Here is an 18666-nt window from a genome sequence, read left to right as displayed (position 1 = left end):
TCCTGAATGTGTTGTGCCAAAAAGTAAGGAAGTGCTCAAAGAATGATGTAAACATGTCAAATGGACATGACAGCCAGCTTGAAGTAGCTCCTGGTAGCCAAATCTGGGATAATCTGAGCATCAAAGTAGAGAATAACAGGAATGGATTATAACCCAATGACTAAAATAGGAATCTATGAGTCTATCAATAGGAAGAGAAGAAGTAGTGGAAGAGAGAAAGTACTACTTTACAGTAGGATACCAATTAATAAATGTAAGATAAATGATGCATTTAGAAAACCACTATCTGGCAACCATCATACAAATTTAATCAGATAAGAATTATCAAAAGATGCTAAAACTAGGAGGTGACAGGGTTTTTTTTAAGATTTTATTTATTTTTAGGGAGAGGGGAAGGGAAGAAGAGAGAGACAGAAACGTTGGTGTGTGAGAGAAACATCAATTTGTTGCCTCTCGCACATGTCCCCAACCAGAGGCTAGGCCCACAACCCAGGCATGTGCCCTGACCTGGAATTGAACTGGCAATCTCTCATTTTTTTGTGGGATGACACATAACCAACTGAGCCACACCAGTCAGGGTTAGTAGGTGAAAGTTTAATGAGAAGTAGGATATTTACACAGTCTCAAAATAGTTAATTAGCAAATGTTCACTAATTTTACAGTGAAGAAACCTGATGGACACTTTCTCAACCAATGATAAAAGTTAACACTTCTGGAAATGGGACAAAACCAAATTGTGCACCTTCCTGTTACAATGCACCTGGAAAAGCACAGCCCCACTTCTTCAATCCTCCTGCCGAAAATGTGTAACCTGGATCTAATCATGAGGGGACAACAACAGAGCCAAACTGATGGACATTCTACAAAGTAACTGACCTGTTCTCTTCAAAAACGCCAATGTCATGAAACACAAAGACTAAGGAACTGTTACTGATTAGAGGAGACTAAACAGCCATGACAACCAATGCAAAGTGTGATCCTGGATTGGCTCCTGGGCTTGTAAAGGACTTTACTAGGACCACTGGCAAAATGTAAAGGTGGCCTATGGATTAGAAGATGTATGGTGACAATGTTAATATCCTGATTTGGGTGGGTATACGGTGGCTTTACAGAAACATGTCCTTGTTTTTAAGAAATATATACAGAGTATTTAGGGATACTGTCTACAACCTATTCTTGAATGGTTCAGGAAAAAAAGTGTGTATGTGTATTGTAGAGACAAAGAGAGAGACAAATGTGGTAGAATGTTAACAATTTAGGGAAATTGGGTAAAGGGTTGGCACAGGTTTAGTGGGTACCCCAGATACCCCAACTACACAGTTCTGGTCACACCCACCAGGGGACACCTGTTAAGACAGTGTACTTTTGATCTGGAGGACTAGATTGAAAGGCATGTTGGCAGTACTTCTCTTACTTTAAATACTAAATGGTGTTTAATTATCAATGCTGAGTGAAGAATAGGATACCATAAACTCCTTGAGGTAAAGGCTATGTCATTTATCTCTGAATCCCTACCCCCACACTACATTTAGTGTCTCATAAGTACTCAGATAGGACTCAATAAATATATCTTGAATGCAGCCACTTATAGTGAGTCAAATAGTATCTCTCTGCAAAATTCATGTGTACCAGAACCTCAGAATGTGAACTCCTTTGGGAACAGGGTCTTTGAAGATGCAATTAAAGATTGAGATGAAATCATACTAGATTAGGTTGGGATCTAATTCCAACAAGAGTGTCTTTACAAGAGACAGAAAAAGACATACAGAGACACAGAGAAGGCAATGCAAAAGATGGAGGTAGAGAATAGAGTGATGTGTCTACAAGCCAAGGAATGTTAAGGATTGCCAGCAGTCACCAGAAGCTAGGAGACAGGCATAGGATGGATTCTCATTCAGAGCCTCTGGAAGGAACAACCCTATACACATCTTGATTTTGTACTTCTGGACTCCAGAACTATGAGACAATTCCTATTGTTTGAAGTCACCCAGTTTGTGGTACTTTATTACAGTAGCCATAGGAAATAAAAACACTACCCAAAGAATATTTAAAATGGCTTTCCAACACTAAAATCTTACTTAACATGCTAACTTAATTAAGGTAAATCAGACTTCTAGCAAAGATGGAGGCATAGGTGGACACACTGTGCCTCCTCGCACAACCAAATTAAGGACAACAAAAATTTAGAAACAAAAAAACAACCAAAACAGACAGAAAATTGAACTGTACGGAAGTCCCGACAACCATGCATCCAGATCAGTAAGAGGGGCGGAGTCAGCGGCCAGCAGAGAGGGGTCAAGACAGAAAAAAGAGGTGGCTGGCAGACCCTGGGCATGGGCGTGGGGACTAAACGAGCAGACCCAGTGAGGCACGCAAGACAGCTGGCTGTCCGCAGTCACACACTTGTGCACAGATAAACCAGGTGAAAAGGGGCAGCAAGACAGGCTGAGCAATCCAGGGCCCCAACACCAGGAAATAAAGCCTAAAAGCACTGAATGAAAACACTTCTGGAGGTTGAGGTGCAGGGAGAGACTCCCAGCCTCACAGGAGAGTTCACTGGAGAGACCCACAGGGTCCTAGACCGTGCACAAGCCCCCCACCTGGGAACCAGCATCAGAAGGGCCCAATTTGCTTGTGGGAAGCAGCAGAGGGGACTGAAATACGACAAAGAGCAGGGCAAGCACCATTGTTCCCTCTCTGATCCCACCCCCACATATAGCATCACAACCCAGTGACTGGGTTGCCCTGCCCTGGTGAATACCTAAGGCTCCACCCCTCACTATATAACACGCCCAACCAGACACCCCCCCAAAAAAGAAGGCTCAAAAGGAAGAACAGATCGAAGCCCCAGAGCCAATACTTTTAAGTGACCAAGAGAGAGCCAACCTATCAGATGCACAGTTCAAAGCGCTGGTGATCAGGATGCTCACAGAACTGGTTGATTTTGGTTGCAAATTAGATGAAAAAATGAAGGCTACAATAAGTGAAATGAAGGAAAATGCACAGGGAACCAATAGTGATGGGAAAAAAAAAACTGGGTCTCAAATCAATGGAGTGGACCAAAAGAAAGAAAGAAACATACAATCAAAAAAGAATGAAGAAACAGGAATTCAAAAAAAAAAAAAGGAGAGGCTTAGGAACCTCCAGGACATCTTTAAACGTTCCACCATCCAAATTATAGGGATACCAGAAGGGGAAAAGGAAGAGCAACAAGTGGAAAAGATATTTGAACAAATAATAAAGGAGAACTTCCCCCACCTGGAAAAGGAAATAGACTTCCAGGAAGTCCAGGAAGCTCAGAGAGGCCCAAAGAAGTTGGAACCAAGGAGGAAGACACTAAGGCACATCATAATTACATTAGCCAAGATTAAAATGAAGGAGAGAATCCTAGAAGCAGCAAGAGATAAGGGGACAGTCACCTACAAAGGAGTTCCCATCAGACTGTCAGCTGATTTCTCAAAAGAGACCTTGAAGGCAAGAAGGGGCTGGAAGGAAGTATTCCAAGTCATGAAAGGCAAGGACCTACATCCAAGATTGCTCTATCCAGCAAAGCTTTCATTTAGAATGGAAGGGCAGAGAAAGTGCTTCTCAGATAAGGTCAAGTTAAAGGAGTTCATCATCACCAAGCCCTTATTATATGAAATGTTAAAGGAACTTATCTAAGAAAAAGAAGATAAAACATATGAACAGTAAAAAGACAGCAAATTCAGTTATTAACAACCACACCTAAAAAAAAAAAAAACAAACTAAGCAAACAACTAGAACAGGAATAGGACCACAGAAAGGGAGATCACATGGAGGGTTAGCAACAGGGGAGTGGGAGGAGGAGAGAGGGGGGGAAAGGTACAGAAAATAAGTAGCATAGATGGTAGGTAGAAAATAGACAGGGGGAGGGTAAGAATAGTACGGGAAATGTAGAAGCTAAAGAACTTATGACACATGGACATAAACTAAAGGGGGGGAATGTGGGTGGGACGGGGTGTGCAGGGGGGAGGGGAGTGAAGGGGGAATGGGACAACTGTAGAAGCATAATCAATAAAATATATTTTAAAAAGGTAAATCAGTTTAACATATTCATATTTCAGCTAAATGAATACGGTAGAATCTTAAGCCACACATTATGCAGGCACAGTTTATGGCATTAAGCTGCTCTTATGCTTCATGGGAACAATGGAGACTGTCAGAGACTAACATGAGGTGCACACTGTATTTTATTTCCTTAAAAAGCAAATGATTTACTAAAGTACTAAAAACCTACTATACGAATGACACATTTTTAGATGCTCTGACATGTCACAAATAAACTACAATAAAAATTTCTTAGAACGGGATAAAAATGTAAAAATGAACAGGATACTAAATTGGCATGTCTTTCTAGCTATGAATCATACCACATACACAACACAGTTACACATAAATCTATCACTGAAAATTGGGCCATATGAAATTTTTAAATGCAGTGAAGTGGGCCACCAGGCAATCACTAGTAAATAAGCCTATGAAATACTTATGATTAACAGCAAAAAGAGAAAATACTTTTGGATTAGAATATTGGAAATAGTTAAATTATTCAGTGCCTCTGCAGAAAACAAAGTTGATTTTAATTTAGTCAGTGAAACATAAAGTAATGTTGATGTCAGAGAAGGGGTTTCAATGGGAACAGCAGAGCTCATTCATCAAGAAGGCACTTGCCCTTCCTCTGCAATGTTTCACGTTCAAGCCCTGTGTCTATTTATAATGGTTGGGCACATGTCACTACAATGGTTGATTGTATTGTGCAGCTGTTTGTGTGTATCGAGAAGGGCAGTCATGGACAGTCTGCACTTTGATGTTTCCCTTTTGGAGAGATTTAAAATAACATTTAAAAACTGCCAACCAGCAAGGTCACAAAATATTTTTGGATGACAAGGGGAAGGATTGCAAACTTGTGGTTCACTTCAGATGCGGGGGTCTGAAACTCAGCCAACAAGCCTGATTGCACAACATCCTGCCAATGCCAACTTCAAAAGTTACTTGCTTCAGAGGGCTCACAAACTACTTCCCAGTAATAAAACCATGTTTTATAAATTTGCAGAGGGTCTCCCTCAGAGGAAATATCCAAGGAAACAAGGATTTCCCTTACCACCTTATTTACAATTATAAGCACCACCACCACCAGGCCTCTCCGTTGCCCTCACCCCACAGCACCCTCAAACCCCTGCTCTATCATGCTGAATTTTCTCAAAGTACTTACCATGGACATGCTTACTATATACTTTTCTAATATATGCATCAATTTTTGACTCCCCTACTTTATTATATTATGGTCCACAAAAGCAGGGCTTTGTGTCTGCTTTGTTCAGTGGTGTATCCACAGAACTGAGACTTTCATCTGGCACAAAGAATTTATTGAGCGCATACTTGTGGAATTACTTAATTTAAATAGCAGAAACAATAGTTCCAGGAAACACATGGGAATACTGATGACCCGTATCAGATTCCAGAATTCTGTCACCCTTCCCCCCACCACACACAAAGATTTGAGTTTTATTCACATATTTATGGCATGTAAAAATAGAAACAGACTTAATAAAATACCTAACTTTCTCAACCTGTGGTAGAATGCAAGGACTAAGATCTCATAGGACTCAATTCTGAAATAATATTAATTCAAAATGTATCTCTGATACTCTTCTGGTCACTGTTTGCCCAGCCAACAAACCTTGCTGGAGATTAGATGGGAGAAGCACCTGTGCTAATGAAAAGTTTAGCCCTAGCTAAATGAGAATTAAAAAATTAGCAAGTTACTCAAAAAATGCTAGATTGCATACAACAATTCTTGAGATTTTAGAGAGTTTTTTTTTCAGGGTTTTACATCAATATATCATAAAAACCTAACTAATTATTTTAGGTAAATAAAATTCAGTGATATACCCATCACTCAGGAATTCTGGAAGGTCAGAAAGATACAGACAGCAGGATACCAATAAAAGGGAAAGAGGCACAGAATAGAGAGAGGCAGGAGAGCAAGTGGGGATGGGGTCTGGGGCTGTCCAGGTGAACTCTGCAAAACCTTTCTTATACATAGTAAGGGGACAACCCGGCTCAGAAAGCTGGTTCCATTCAGCAGAATTCAGAAATGAAGAACTCTTAGAAATCCTGATTTTGGAACAATTCATACCAGAATAAAGGTGTTGCTTTTTAAATGTGAGTAACTCCTTATAAAGGCCTGAGTACACAAAAAAGTCCCTGCAGGTACAACAGTGGGATGACTGGTTTACTGAGGACCTCTGGAAAATGGCTTTGAAGTCACTATCTTAATCCCCACAGGCAAGCAGTGTTTGAAACACAGAAGGCTGGGAGCTCTCAGCCCGGGCTTTGGAATATGAAGTCTGCATCTAAGAGGAAGCAGGTCCAGTTCCCCTACAGACTCTTTTTCCCCCATCAGAGGTTCTTCAGAAAAATATGTAATATCCTAAATTCTTGAATATTACCTCATTATCAGATCTCAAAACATCTAAAGGGTTCATGCACAGACTTTTCATATCTGTACAGAAATTCTGAGGCTTCAAAGCAAATTTAAAAGGGGCATTATCCCTGGCCTGTGTGGCTCAGCTGGTTGGGCTTCTTGCACAAAGTGAAAGGTCACTGGTTAGATTCCCAGATAGGGCGCACGCCTGGGTTGCAGGTTAGGGTCCCCACTCAGGGTGCATATGAGAGGCAACTAATGGATGTTTCTCTCTCACATTAATGTTTCTCTCCCTCTCTTTTTCTCACCCCTTCCCTTTCTCTAAAAATAATAAAATCTTTATATATAAATAAATAAATAGGCATGAATTCTTCCAGGAGTCAGAACCAGCCCTCACTGTAAAAAAGCAGAATTCTGACCTCAAAATTGTCTCCTGAGAACACCGGGAGGCAACATATGATCCTTGGGGGCTGACCAATAGACATTCCAACTCACCTCTGCATCAGCACATAGCACCAGGCCTGGTACAGTGTAGGTCCTCAAGAAATATGCTTCATTATTATATTCGAGCATGATAAAAGCCAGAGACATGCTGACTTTACGTGCATTTTTATTTTCAGCTCCCACTGACAAGTTGGCCACACCCAGCATGCCGATTCCTTACTGCTGTGATTTCTGAAGCTGCCTCTCCACAGCAACATCACCTACTCCAGACCCTGGGGTCTGGCAAGTGCAAATCACTGAAGATCTCCGACAGACCAACCTGGTGCTGACATGTGGCCGGTCCCAAGAGAGGTCTGCATAAGAACCCAGTTCTTTCAGGCAATCTGCACTGATGGAACCAACCTCGATCTCAATCTCCTACTATTTTACTTCTATAATGGGTTTTGGCAGAAACAATAACATGATTTTTTAAAAAACTTATGTTTGTTTTCTCACTTTAAAAGAAATAAATATTTTTTGCTAGAAATACATAAAAGAGCCAAAAGTATAGTGTAATGAAAAAATAAAGATGAGCAGTAACCCCAACTGGAGAGATGAACTATTCTTTAACTTCTTTATTTCCTTTCCACCACTTTTTAATAACAGCTTTATTAAGAGATCATTCACATCCCATACAATTTACCTAATCAAAGAGTACAATTCAGTGGATTTTAGTATATCCACAGAGTTGTACCACCATCAACACAATCAATTTAGAACATTTCTGTACCCTAAAAAGAAACTCCACACCTGTTAGCAGTCACTGTCTCAGCTTGTGTTCTTCTGTGCCTGTCCAGTCATTGTACTGTTCTGTTTTCTTCCCAACACTAGCCTCTCTTCTCAACCTACCATCTCCCAACCAGTACCACATCCTGCATCCTAGATAGTCTTGACTCTGCTCTGACTGGTTTAACTAATATCAAACCTTCTGTTAGCAGAGCAAAGGTTCCACTCAAAATTTTCTCTCATACCTGAAATGTCATCATTAACAGATAAGTCCTTGTTAATGATAATTACGATGAGGACAATGATGACAGGAGAAGGAATACAGAAAGCATCTATTGTGTGCTCCCAATGTACTACACACTGTTCTAAAGCACATTACATAGAGTGTCCCGTTACATCGTTATCACTACCCAATACAGCAAGGACTATTATGGGCCCTGCTTTAGAGATGAGAAAATCAAGGCCCAAAGAGACCAAGGCCACAAAGGTTTGAAAGGAGGAGAGCTGAAATGTGAACCCCAAGCAATGTGACACCAGAGCTCAGGACATTAACCCTATACTACACTGCCTTTTCCTTCAGAGAATTCTCTAAAATGCAGCCATGCTGGAATGACATTACAGGAGAAATGACTGAGCAAGCACTTTCCCAGAGAACCTGGAAAGAATGAGCTATCAGTAGCATAAAGGGCAGGGGACCGAGAAAACTATAGAGCTGACTATGCAAAGAGTGATGCCGTGAAAGGTGTGGGCAGAACCAAGTCTACTTAAAGCATATAAATCATACCAGTTGTCTCCTTTTAATCAAGCTAATTATTGCTAACTACATTTACTCCTTGAATCAAGGAACTAAAAGTTGTCTGAATTAGAAACCATGGGGTAAAGGGTAAGGGAATTGTGTGGTAAGGAATAAATTAAAAATACAATAATTAAAGTAAAGCCCTGGCTGGTGTGGCTCAGTAGACTGAGTGCCGGCCTGTGAACTGAAAGGTCGCTGGTTCGATTCCCAGTCAGGGCACATGTCTAGGTTGTGGACAAGGTCCCTGGTTGGGAGCAACCAATCGATGTTTCTCTCAACATAAATGTTTCTCTGTCTCACTTTCTCCATCCCTTCTCCCTGGGTGAAGGGAGATCCTTGGGTGAGGATTAAAAATAAAAATAAATAAATATTGTTCAAAAAATTGAAGGAATCCATGTTTAAAGAATAAAAGGAAAGTATAATGACAATGAGTCATCAGATAGAGAATATCAATCAAAAAATAGAAATCATAAAAAGAAACCAAATGGTAAAAACAACAACAAAAAAGAAACCAAATGGAAATTCTGGAGTTCAAAAACACAGTAACTATAATGAAAATTCACTAGTAGACTCAACAGCAGATCTGAGGTGGCAGAAGAAAGAATCACCAAACTTGAAATTATCCAATCTGATGAAAAAATTAAAAGAAATAATGAGATGAACAAGGCATAGAGCTTCAGAGACACAAAAAATATCACCAAGAATACCAACATACATTTAAAGAAGTCCCAAAAGGAAAAGACAGAGAGAAAGAGGCAGACACAATATTTGAAAAACTATGGACAAAATTTCCCAAATTAGGTTTAAAAAATTAATCTTCACATTCAACAAACTCAAAATAAGTTCAACAAAATCCAAGTAAGATAAACACAAAGAGACCCACTGTAACAGAGCTTAGTCAAAATATTGAAAGCCAAACACAATGAGAAAATCTTGAATGCATCAAAACTGTCTCACACAAGGGAACCAAAATAATTTAACAGCTGACTTCACATTAGAAATGATGAAAACCAGAAGGCATTGACATGACATGTTCAAAATGCTTTAAAAAAACTGTTAACTAAGAATTCAATATCCCACAAAATTATATGTCAAACAAATATGAAGTGAAAGTAAAGACATGCTAGATAAACAAAGACAAAATCTGTTACTAGCAGACCTGCCTTACTAGAAATACTAAAAAGTAAAAAGGTAGAAAAAGGCATACTACACAAACAGAACCAAAAGAAAGAGGCAGTAGCTATACTAATATCAAACAAAATAAACTTTAAGACAAAAATTATTACTAGAGAAAAAGAAATATTTATATTGATAAAAGGGTCAATTCATCAGGAACATATACATTTAAGCACTTAACAATAGAACTCCAAAATACATGAAGCAAAAACTGACAGAACTGAAGGGGGAAGTACATAACTCAAAATGATTGACAACTTTCAATAACTGATATAACTAAACAGAAAATCAGCAATAAAACACAAGACTTGAACAACCTGACCTAACTGACATCTACAGAACACTTCCAGCCAATAGCCAAATACACATTCTTTGTGAGAACACACGTAACATTCTCCAGGATAGACAATAAGCAAAGCAAAACTCAACTGTAATAAATTTTAAAAGATTAAAATCATATAAACTGGCCCTGGCTGGCGTAGCTCAGTGGATTGAGCACAGGCTGTGAACCGAAGTGTCGCAGGTTCGATTCCCAGTCAGGGTACATTCCTGGGTTGCAGGCCATAACCTCCAGCAGCCACACATTGATGTCTCTCCGTCTCTCTGTCTCTCTGTCTCTGTCTCTCTCTCTCTCTCTCTATCTCCCTCCCTTCTCTCTCTAAAAATAAATAAAAACTTTAAAAAAATAGTTAAAAATAAATAAATAAAATCTTTTTAAAAAATCATATAAACTGTGTTCTCAGTCACAATGGTATTAAATTGGAATTCAAGAACAGAAAAAAATTTGGGAATCCCCAAATTTTTGATAATTAGTAAACATGTCTAAATAATTGCGGAGTTGCCCTGGCTGGTGTTGCTCAGCTGAGCATCACCCCATAAACCAATCCGGTCAGGGCACATGTGTAGGTTGTGAGCCAGGTCCCTGGTTTGGGGTGTGTGAGAGGCAACCTATCAATGTTTCTCTCACACATCAATGTTTTTCTCCCCCCCTCTCTCTCCCTTCCCCTTTCTCTAAAAATAAATAAATAAAATCTTTTTCTTAAATAAATAAATAAATAAAGAATCAAAGTAGAAATCACAAGGGAAGCTGGAAAAATACTTCAAACTGAATGAAAATAAACATACCAGATCAAAATTATGGGATACAGCTCCAAAAAGTGCTAGAGGAAAATTTATAACTTAAAAACTTCTGTAGGGAAAAAAGAAAAATCTCAAGCCAATAAACCTAAACTTCTACCTTAAGAAATGAGAAAAAGTAAACATACCCCAAACAGAGGGAAGGCAATAATAAATACCAGAGTAGAAATCAATAACTTAGAAAAAATAAAGGAAACAAGTAAAACCAAAAGTTCATTCTCTGATCGGAGTCAAGGCAAGAATGTCTATTCTCACCACTGTGAAGGGAAGACTATTCTATGATGTGACTTTTATCTGACTCATGAGCTGGAACTGGGCCAGAAGAGGAAAACTACTTCCCACAAACCCCCCTTAGATTGTCTGACAGTGATTAATGGTCATTTTTACATAAACCAGCGCTCCTCCCCTGCATCCCACTACATGCTGGTTCCTGGAACAGGTCACTGTCCTAACCTGGTCAAGCATGTAAAGTAACTTCCCGTACTGGTAGCAAAAATATAGTAGTATTTGTGTCTATCCCCCACCTCCTTTTTACCCTAGATAACTCTTTAGTGCCTGCCAAGCAGGGCGGAGAATATCCACTTTGTTTTACAGCCACCCATGACATGCCATTAATAAACTCTATTGATTACCAAACTGGAGTGGCCAGCCTCTTTCTTCTGTCCTTCCCTGCCCTTCACTAACAAAGGTAGCTTTTCAGTCTCAAGTCCCTTCCCTTGCTCTACGTATACAAACATCACTTCTAGTCAACACTGTTTTGGAGGTTCTAGTGTAGTGTGGCAGGAAATGAAAATTTTAAATATACAGATTGGAAAGGAAGAAGTAAAATGGTCCTTATTCCCAGAAGACATGATCCTGTATACAGAAAAATCCTAATGAGTCTACATAAAAAAAAAAACCTTACTAGAATGAGTTTTAGCAAGTTGACAAGACAAAAGATCAACATACAAAAATCAACTTTCTTTTTTAAGATTTATTTGTTTAGTTTTAGAGAGGAGGAGGGAGAGCGAAAGAGAGGGAGAGAAACATAAGTTGGTTGTCTCTCATACCCCCAAACAAGGACCTGGCCTGCAATCCAGACATGTGCGCTGACCAGAAATCAAATTGGCGACTTTTCGGTTTGCAGGAAAACGCCTGACCCACTGAGCCAGACCACTTGGGGCTCAACTTTATTTCTACATACCAGCAATGAATAATTCAAATATGAAACTAAAAAACAATTCTATTTACACAGCATCAGAATAAATATTTAGAAATAAATGTAACAAAAGTGCAAATGGTTGCACCCTGACAAATATATAACATTGTTGAGATATTAAATAATATATAAATAACTGGAAGGAGATAGATACTGTGTTTTTGGATTAGAGGACTCAATATTGCTAGGATGGTATTCTTCCCCAAATATAGCTACAGAATCAAAACAATCCAGTTAAGTTTTTTTTTAATAGAAATTGACAAGAATGGCCATAAATAGATAATTATTTCAAGCTGGGTTACCAGCACCTCACAATTCATTCTCATATACTCTAATTTTTGTATGTTTGAAATTATCCAGAATAAAGTATTTTTTCTTTGTTTTTTAAAATAAGTACTGGATGGACTTCTGGTCAAGATGGCAGCATAGGTAAACACAGTTCACCTCCTCACACAACCACATAAAAATTATATCTAAACAGGACTTCCAGCCAAGACAGAGGTATAAGTAGACACGCTGTGCCTCCTTACACAACCAAAATAAGAACAACAACAATTTAGAAACAAAATAACAACCAGAACTGATAGAAAATTGAACTGTATGGAAGTTCAACAACCAAGGAGTTAAAATAGACACATTCATCCAGACCAGTAGGAGGGGCGGAATCAGGCAGTGGGCAGAGAGGAATCACAGCAAAAAAAGTGGTGCCTGCGGACCCTGGGTGACCAAGGCAGCAGCTGATGGATCCCAGGCACGCAGGACCCCAGGCACACAAGATGGCAGCAGGAGAACCCTGGGCATGCAGGCTGTGGCTGGCAGACCCAGCCAGGTGGCGATTGTGAAGGGGCACAGCATGCAAGGCAGCTGTCTGACCAGGTGGTCCCACATTTGCGAGCAGATAAACCAGGCGAAACTGGGGAGCAAGACAGACTGTGCAACCCAGGGCTCCAGCACAGGGAAATAAAGCCTCAAAACACCAACTGAAAACACCTATGGGGGTTGAAGTGCTGGGAGAGACTCCCAGCCTCACAGGAGAGTTTGTTGGAGAGACCCACAGGGTCCTGGAATGTACACAAACCCACCCACCTGGAAATCAGCACCAGGAGGGCCCAGTTTGTTTGGGGGAAGTGGTGGAAGTGACTGAAATCCAGCAGAGAGCACAGCAAGCATCATTGTTCCCTTGAGGACCCCTCCCCCACATACAATGTCACAACCCAGCAACTGGGTTGACCCGCTCTGGTGAACACCTAAGGCTCCACCCCTCACTACATGACAGGCGTGTCAAGACAAAAAAAAAAATGGCCCTAATGAAAGAACAGATCGAATCCCCAGAAAAAAAATACAACTAAGCACCAAAGAGATAGCCAGCCTATCAGATGCACAGTTCAAAGCACTGGTGATCAGGATGCTCACAGAGTTGGTTGAATTTGGTCACAATTCGATTTTAAAAAATGAAGGCTACACTAAGAGAAATAAAGGAAAATGTACAGGGAACCAATAGTGATGGGAAGAAAACTGGGACACAGATCAATGAAATGGACCAGAAGGAAGAAAGAAACAACCAATCAGAACATGAAGAAACAAGAATTCAAAGAAATGAGGAAAGGCTGACTTCCAGCCAAGATGGAGGCATAGATGGACACACCATACAGCCATGCACAACCAAGATTGGAACAACAACAATTTAGAGGTAGAATAACACCCAGAACTGACAGAAAATTTATCTGAAAGTTGGACAGCCAAGAAGTTGAAATATACCTGTTCATCCAGACCAGTAAGAGGGGCAGAAACAAGCAAGCAGGCACAGGTTGCCATGTGGAGAGCAGAGAGAGTTGGGCACATAAGGCAACTGGGGGCGCATAAGGCATCTGGGGCACACAAGATCAGAGCGGGTGGACCCTGAGTACGCAAGTGGCAGCTAGCAGACCCAGTGAGGTGGCAACCGTGGAGCAGGGCAGAGTGCACAACCCAGAATCCCAGAGAAGAGACTGAGGTCCCACAGAGAATGGAGCTACCGTCATTGTTCCCTCCCGCCCCTGCCCCCACATACAATGTCACAATCTAGCGAGTGGGGTGCCCAGCCCTGCTGAACGCCTAAGGCGCTGCCCCTCACCATAACAGGAGTGACCAGACCAAAAAAAAAAAAAAAGAGAAAGATGGCTCAAACAGAAGAACAAATCAATGCCTCAGGACTCATCCTTTTAAGCGACCGAGAGATAGCCAACCTATCAGATGCACAGTTCAAAACACTGGTGATCAGGAAGTTCACAGAATTGATTGATTTTGGGCACAAATTAGGTGAAAAAATGCAGGTTACCATAAAAGAAATGGAGGAAAATGCACAGGGAACCAATAGTGATGGGAAGGAAACTGGGACTCAAAACAATAGAGTGGACCAGAAGGAAGAAAAAAACAACCAATCAGGAAAGAATGGAGAAATAAGAATTCAAAAAAACGAGGAGAAACTTAGGAACCTCCATGACATCTTTAAACATTCCAACATCCGAATTATAGGGGTACCAGAAGGGGAAGAGGAAGAGCAACAGATTGAACACGTATTTGAACAAATAACAAAGGAGAACTTCCCCAATCTGGAAAAGGAAATAGACTTCCAGGAAGTCCAGGAAGCTCAGAGAGTCCCAAAGAAGGTGGACCCCAAGAAGAAACACACCAAGGCACATCATAATTACATTAGCCAAGGTAAAAATGAAGGAGAGAATCCTAGAAGCAGCAAGAGATAAGGGGACAGTCACCTACAAAGGAGTTCCCATCAGACTGTCAGCTGATTTCTCAAAAGAGACCTTACAGGCAAGAAGGGGCTGGCAAGAAATATTCCAAGTCATGAAAGACAAGGACCTATATCCCAGATTACTCTATCCAGCAAAGCTTTCATTTAGAATGGAAGGGCAGAGAAAGTGCTTCTCAGATAAGGTCAAGTTAAAGGAGTTCATCATCACCAAGCCCTTATTATATGAAATGTTAAAGGGACTTATCTAAGAAAAGAAGATAAAAAAAACATGTATAGTAAAAGGACAGCAAACTCACAGTTATTAACAACCACACCTAAAGCAAAACCAAAAGAAACTAAGCAAACAACTAGAACAGGAACAGAACCACAGAAATGGAGACCACATGGAGGGTTAACAACAGGGGGGTGGGAGGAGGAGAGAGGGGGAAAAAGGTACAGAGAATAAGTAGCATAGATGGTAGGTAGAAAATAGACCGGGGGAGGGCCAGAATAGTATGGGAAATGTAGAAGCAAAAAAAACTTGCGACACATGGACATGAACTAAAGGGGGAGGGAATATGGGTGGGAGAGGGTGTGCAGGGTAGAGAGGGGAATGAAGGGGGGAAATGGGAGAAATGTAATAGCATAATCAATAAAATATTTTTTTAATTACACCTAAACGGTGGAAGAACCATCACTTAGAACCATAAGAAATTGAGTTGGCTAGAAGTCTGACAATTATGGAATTAAAAAAAACACATCCATCCAGACTGGTAGGAGGGGTGGAGATGTGGAACAGGCTGGTTCCATATCCACATGTGGTGGATAAAAATTTGGGAGGGATATCTCAGTAGTGAGGAGTCCCAGGCCTATACCAGGCCCCCCAGCCCAGGGTTCCAGTGCCAGGAAGATAGGTCCTCACAACTTCTGGCTACAAAAATCTGTGGGGACTGAGTCAGTGGAAGAAACTGCTGGAGCCCCATGCAGTTCCTCTTAAAGAACCCACACACAGAGTCACCTACTCATACTCACTCCCTCTGGGCTCCGGTGACAGGGTGGCGGCTTGAAAGGCACCAGTGGTACACAGGAAAAATCTGAAGTGTCTGGCACCAAGCAGGCAGAGGCCACTGTACCTTTTCTGAACCTCCCCCTGCAGAACAACAGAGTCTCAAAGCCAGAAGGTAGATGCCATATCTGAGACTTCATCAACCTGGCTAACAGTTTGCCCTGCTCTGTATATCCCTTGAGACTCTGTCCCACTCATCTTATAGGCACACCCAAGCTGCTAACAGTGACTTTTCCACATGAATGGATGGTCTTAGTTCATGATTCAAAACTCCCTAAATCCTCTCAAAAAAATCAACAGTTGGCCTCAGGGAGGTCTCCGCTGCCCTACTCTTGCTAAGTGGTCCCAGAACTAGCAGCAGCAAGCACAGATTCACAGCTTGTTTTCACCTAGGAATCTTCCAGAACCACTAGCAGTCATCTCAAACTGCTTTACACCTCATGCAGGGTGGCCCTGGGCAGAACACAGGTGAAATGCCAGAGCCTGCCCACCCAGTGGACATCTACAGATCATGTGTGAGCACCACCAACCACCCTGCCCCTGCATGGCTGATCCTCCACAGAGGGTAGAAGTTGGTGGTCAGTGGTCACAGCCAGTCCTTGCAGCTGACTGACCTGGATAAATCTCTCCCACTGACCTGCCAACATCAATCAAGGCTCAATTTGATTGAGGAGGAGGGTGTACTCAGCCCACACAAAGGGTGCATCTTGAGTACCCAGCTTGGGTGATCATGGAGGCTCTGCCACTGGACCTTACAGGACACCTACTACATGAGGCCATACTACCAAGATACAGTCAAAGCAGCTCTACCTAATACATAGAAACAAACACAGGGAGGCTGCCAAAGTGAGGAGACAAAGAAACATGGCCCAAATGAAAAAATAGATGAAAATTCCAGAGAAAGAGCTAAATGAAATGGAGACAAGCAATCTACCTGATGCAGAGCTCAAAAATACTAGTTATAAGGAAGCTCAAGGAACTGAGTAAGGACCTTAACAACAACGAAAAAAGATCTGGTCAGGAATAAAGAATACACTAACTGACATAAAGAACAATTCACAGGGAAAGAACAGTAGAGTGGATAAAGCTGAGAATCAAATCAATGATTTAGAACATAAGGAACCAAAAATAACCAATAAGAACAAGAAGAAAAAAGAATCCAAAAAAATAAGGATAGTGTAAGCAACCTCTGGGATAACCTCAAACATTCCAATATTCTCATCATACAGATGCCTGAAGTAGAAGAGAAAAAGCAAGACATTGGAAATCTATTTGAAAAAATGATGAAAGAAAACTTCCTGAATTTGGTGAAGGATATAGACATGCAAGTCCAGGAAGTACAGAGTTGCAAACAAGATAGATGCATAGAGGCCCACTCCAAGACAAATCATAATTAAAATGCCAAAGGTTAAAGATAAAGAAAGAATCTTCAAAGCAGAAAGAGAAAAGCATTTAGTTACCTACAGGGGAATTCCCACGAGACTGTCAACGGATTTCTCAAAAGCAACTTTGCAGGCTATAAGAGATTGGCAAGAAATATTCAAAGGCATGAAAAGTAGGGACCTACAGCCAAGACTGCTCAGCCCAGCAAAGATATCATTTAAAATCAAAGGGCAGATGAAGAGCTTACCAGGCAAGAAAAAACTAAAGGAGTTCATCATCACCAAACTATTATTATAAGAAATGTTAAAGGGACTTATTTAAGAGAAAGAAGATCAAAACTATGAACTATAAAATGACAATGAATACATATCTATCAATAATTAAATCTAAAAACCAAAATAAATAAACAAGCAGAACAGAAACAGAATCACAGATACTAAGAATGTTTTGATGGTTTCCAGAAGGGAGGGGTGTATGTGGGAATTGAAGAAGAGGTGAGGGGGTTAAGAAGTACAAATAGGTAGTTACAGAATAGCCACGGGGATGTAAAGTACAGTATAGGAAATGGAGTAGCCAAAGAACCTATATGCATTATCCATGGACATGAACAATGGTGTGAGGATTGCCTGAGGGAGTGTGTGGTGCTGGCTGGAAGGGGGCAAAGGGGGAAAAATTAGGACAACTATAATGCATAATCTATACATTATATTTTTTAAAAAGCCTAAGTGGTCACATTTCTCAATAAACAATCAAACTGGATGAAAAAAATTCACAACTATTTCAAGGGCTGCCTCCTCACTCTTCATCCTCTACTTACATCACTTACCTACAGGTTTTTTCTTGCTCAGAGTCCATTCTTAATGTACATGACTACTTAATGGGTGATAAAAGGAAGAATAAATGAAAGATCATGAACATTGGCCCCAGCCTCTCCTGTAGTCTAATCCATCATCAGGTTTAAAATTTTGGCAGTTTGTAGCAACCCCACAACTACACATGTCAATCTCTAATGACCCACTGCCAGAAAGGAAGCTATCAGAGTACTGTTAGAAAACACTCCGCTATTGTTATGTCCATTACATACTAATTTACTTGGGAGTGAGCAAAGTACAAATTAGTGGTGCTCTAAGATCAAAGCATCTAGGTCTTTAAAGTTGCCATCCTCACTGCCTCACCCCATCTCATTTAGACTGGAATACCTTCACAATCCTTTCACTTTCTATTCCCAAGTGCACATTATAAAGCCCTAGCTAAAAGAAAAAGGAAACCCTTGTTTAGTTTCCTTCCAAATATTTGGTGCTTTCCAGTTTCATTCCTTTCTCCCTCATGGACTGATACTTTACATTTGTAAAGCATTGTCCATCTCCTCTTAAGATCTTTACAATAACATCAAGACATAAGTAGGACAGGTGTCCATTGTGAAAAAATGGTAGAAGTCTTACGTCACATAGCAACATCCAGCCTCCCATCCAGGCTCATGACTTTAAATGGGATGTATTTTCCACTTCCTGCTCCTGCCTCTCAA

General features: G+C 40.7%; 1 protein-coding gene and 1 long non-coding RNA gene across 2 annotated transcripts in view; one reads left to right on the top strand and one right to left on the bottom strand.

The window, feature by feature from the left end:
• The window catches only part of ADCY9 (adenylate cyclase 9), a 157420-nt gene that overhangs the window by 94146 nt on the left and 44608 nt on the right, over positions 1-18666 (bottom strand). The window lies entirely within an intron of this gene.
• LOC118499590 lies at positions 485-5918 on the top strand. Its single transcript, XR_004902087.1, has 2 exons — positions 485-2100; positions 4056-5918. It is a non-coding gene; the product is annotated as an uncharacterized LOC118499590 (long non-coding RNA).

Source organism: Phyllostomus discolor, chromosome 3 (assembly GCF_004126475.2).
Source record: "Phyllostomus discolor isolate MPI-MPIP mPhyDis1 chromosome 3, mPhyDis1.pri.v3, whole genome shotgun sequence".
Classification (NCBI taxonomy): domain Eukaryota; kingdom Metazoa; phylum Chordata; class Mammalia; order Chiroptera; family Phyllostomidae; genus Phyllostomus; species Phyllostomus discolor.
The sequence above is the reverse complement of the archived record's forward strand: the minus strand, read 5'-3'. Positions and strand labels throughout refer to the sequence as shown.